Below are 4,098 nucleotides of genomic sequence, written 5' to 3'. Positions count from 1 at the left end.
TTACATTATCATGAAATTTGATTGGCCTAACATTATACTAATTTAGCAAAGATATCTTTACTCTGCTGCAGTTACATTCATTCATGTCAGGGAACAAACTTCTTTGTTTGCACAGACTCAATATACCCGCCCTCATTTGTGTCAGATTTTCATTGTATACATTACATAACAGTAGAATAAAGCTTGCCCATCTGATTCCTAAGACCTTCTATCAGCAGCAAATATGTAACTTGGTTGTTGGTGCATTTTTTGACTGTCAGTATACATGATTCCTTGTGGTTGCTCACCTGTGGGAAGCTTCCAAGGAATTATAGTGGTTTATTGGTTCACCCTGACAAAGAATGAGGAGGGATATAGGGGAAGATTATAGAGTTTGAGAGATGATCATGAAACGATGTAGAATATTAATGTTCCCTTTTGTGTTTTTGCAAATTGAAATCGTAAATTGCCTTAAATGCTTCAGAATTGCAAACAAGTGACCTGGTATGGAGGAAACTTGGAGTGTGTTGATGCCCTCTTTTTGTTCTGCAGTGGCAGAGTGAATGGTCGTCAGTACAGAGCCGACCTGGAGCTTTACCAGAATATTGTTGCTGAACAGTGCTGCTGGGAAATGAAGTCCAACGAACCCGTTCTCAAACTAGTCAAACAGCAGCAGGGACACTGGGAAAGACTTGTCAGGACTAAGGTACTCAACTTGTGTTCAGTCTACAGCAGAAATATAGAATTTTTCCACATCATCTTTTGATTGATTTCAAAGGTGATTTATCTTTCTAGAATATTTTTGTGAAAATGTTACTTTTGAATTATTAGTCAGTTGGAAAAAATATTCTCCCTTGCTGTCAAAGTAAATAGTGGCCAGTATAGAGTAAGGGAGAGGGAGGGAGGGAGAGACAGAGGAGAGAGAGGGAGAGGGAGAGAGGAGAGAGAGAGAGGGAGGGAGAGAGAGAGAGGGGGAGAAAGAGAGGGAGAGGGAGAGAGGAGAGAGAGAGAAGGAGGGAGAGAGAGAGAGGGAGAGAGAGAGAGGGGGAGAGAGCGAGGGAGGGAGGCGAATTGGTGAATTGGGACAGCCTTCGCGCAGCTTTGTGACATAAGCGGCCTTAAAATGCGCACTCCGAAGGTCTCAGGTCTTCATACACCCTGGAGAGTAGACTCTCTAAATGGGTCAAACAAAACAATTAGACAAGAACTACAATCAATGACAGTCAAGTGCAGTTCTCAGTGCAGTCGTATTCTATTCTATCTTTTTGTTGCTGGGTCATGGCCACACTAAGGCTTGCAGTGCATTATTGCAAACCTTTCAACCCTTTCCTGTGGCAGTTCTCTGGAACACAGAGCAGCAGCATTTAAAATGACCAGGAACCTTTGTTTGTTTGCTTTTCAGTCTCAGTGTGTTCCTGCCCCAGTGCATCATGGACTGTCTGAAGCCAAATGACAAGGCTGATGAGCACATACATGAGAGTGCAGACTGGGTTTAAGTCAATGCTACTGCACTCCAGCAGCATCCTTAATGCAATACATGTACTTCAAACTAATCCTAGCCACATATGCACTTAGTACCAAACTGCACGCTGCAAGCTGTTAAAGTCATGTATGTATTTAAACTTATTGTAAATGTCTAACACAGCAACATTTAAACTTTGCCTTGTTGGTCCTATCATGAGCTACATAATTACAATAAATGTGTTTAGTGTTGGTGGAAGCAACAATACTCCAGATGACCAGAACATGTTTTAAAATGACATTAACAGTGAGAAATGTAGGTAGAAAATAATCATTTGTACACATCAAATATTTTGTAGAAAAATCCCTGAATGTGCTTTCACTCAGTCTGCAAATGCAGCTGTCACCTTAAGAAGAGTTTAACAGCAACTCACTGTACACACCTGAACACAGATCTTGCAGTGTGAGCAGGTTTTGGATGCACTTAACCCTCAGGTCACTGTGGACTTCTTTGTCCAGTGGGTATTTTTAAGATAAGATAAGATAAGATAAGATAAAACTTTATTAATCCCGAAGGAAATTCTTGTGCCAGAGGTATCAAGTTACATTAAATGCAGTTAAGTACAGAGTATAAGAGTATAAGTGTCACTATAATCCAAAATAAGAGTACAGTACGCAGTATGAGCACAATATATGATACATGGATACAATATGGAGATGTAAGGTGCTAAGTAAACATAATATAGACAAGTGGAGGGAATGACAGTGATGCCTGACATGATTATCTAGCACTTCTCCCTACAGAAAGGGGAGGAGTTATACAGTCTGATGGCCACTGGCAGGAAGGACCTCCTGTGGCGTTCTGTGCTGCTCCTCGGTAGTCTCAGTCTACTGCTGAATGTGCTCCTGTAGGACAGCAGTGTGTCGTGCAGGGGGTGAGACGTGTTGTTACGAATACTGAGGAGTTTCCTCAGTATCCTCCTCTCCGTCACCTCCACCACAGACTCCAGCTCCACTCCCAGTACCGAGCCAGCCTTCCTAATGAGCTTGTTGAGTCTGTTGGTGTCGGCCGTCTTCATCCTGCTGCCCCAGCACACTACAGCGTAGAAGATGACGCTGGAGACCACCGAGTGGTAAAACATCTGCAGCATGGTCTGGCAGACGTTAAAGGACCTGAGTCTCCTCAGTAGATACAGGCGACTCTGTCCCTTCCTGTATATTGCCTCTGCGTTTGTGGACCAGTCCAGTTTGTGGTCAATGTGGACACCCAGGTATTTGTAGCTGTCCACAATGTCCACGTTGGTACCCTTGATGCTGACCGGGTTTGGGAGTGTCTGGTGCTTCCTGAAGTCCACCACCAGCTCTCTTGTCTTTGTGACATTCAGCTGCAGGTGGTTCTGTCCGCACCACTCCACAAAGCTGTCCACCACACTCATATACTCCGCCTCCCGACCTCTGCTGGTACAGCCCACAATGGCAGAGTCATCCGAGAACTTCTGCAGGTGGCAGGACTGTGAGCAGTGTCTGAAGTCCGATGTATAGAGTGTGAACAGGAATGGAGACAGTACCGTGCCCTGGGGTGCCCCCGTGCTGCTCACTATCGTGTCCGAGACGGTGTTCCTCAGCCTCACAAATTGTGGTCGACCTGTAAGATAGTTAGTGATCCAGGTGACCAGTGGGGTCTCTACCTGCATGTCCAGGAGCTTCCTATTCAAAAGGGCAGGCTGCACGGTGTTAAACGCACTGGAAAAATCAAAGAACATGATTCTAACAGTGTTACCTGCCTCCTCCAAGTAGGTGTGTGCTCTGTGCAGCAGGTAGATGATGGCGTCCTCCACTCCAATACGGGGCTGGTAAGCAAACTGCAGGGGGTCCAGCGATGGTTCCACAACAGCACGCAGGTGTTTCAGGACCAGCCTCTCCAGAGACTTCATCACATGTGAAGTCAGAGCAACTGGTCTGTAGTCGCTGTGTGTGCTTGGATGTTTGGTCTTGGGCACAGGAACAAGGCATGTTGTCTTCCACAGGGCAGGGACAGTCATCAGGCTCAGACTCAGGGAGAAGATGTGCTGGAAGACCCCACACAGCTGTGTGGCGCAGTCCCTGAGTACTCTGGGGCTGAGTCCGTCCGGTCCTGCAGCTTTACCCGGTCGTAGGCGACTGAACTCCCTCCTCACATCTTCTGTGGTGATGGTAACTGTGGACACAGAAGAGCAGAGAGAGAGATCTGATGGGGGAGGGTGGGGGGTTGTTAATGGGAGGTGGGGTAAGGGGGGCAGGGTGATGTTATTGATGGGGAGGTGAGACTGGTTAGTGTGGTTAGGGGGAGGGGGAGGAGGAGGAGGTACATTGTTGTTATTGACAGGTGTTAATGGTGCATCACAGGGAGGGGGAGGGGGAGGGTGGTCAGGGAGTGGACTATCAAACCTGTTGAAAAACAGGTTCAGCTGGTTGGCCTCCTGCAGATCTCCATCCATCAGCTGGTCGGAGATCCTATTGTGGCCGGTGATGGTTCGCATACCACTCCATACCTCCCTCAAGTTGTTCCGGGCAAGTTGGCTCTCCAGCTTCCTCCTGTAGCTCTCCTTGCCCTCTCCAATCTTCTCCCTCACCTCTGCCTGGGCCCTCCTCATCTCCTCTCTGTCTCTTTACCTCTCT

Source organism: Parambassis ranga, unplaced genomic scaffold (assembly GCF_900634625.1).
Source record: "Parambassis ranga unplaced genomic scaffold, fParRan2.1 scaffold_24_arrow_ctg1, whole genome shotgun sequence".
In the NCBI taxonomy this organism is placed as follows: domain Eukaryota; kingdom Metazoa; phylum Chordata; class Actinopteri; family Ambassidae; genus Parambassis; species Parambassis ranga.
Note: the sequence above shows the minus strand (reverse complement) of the source record.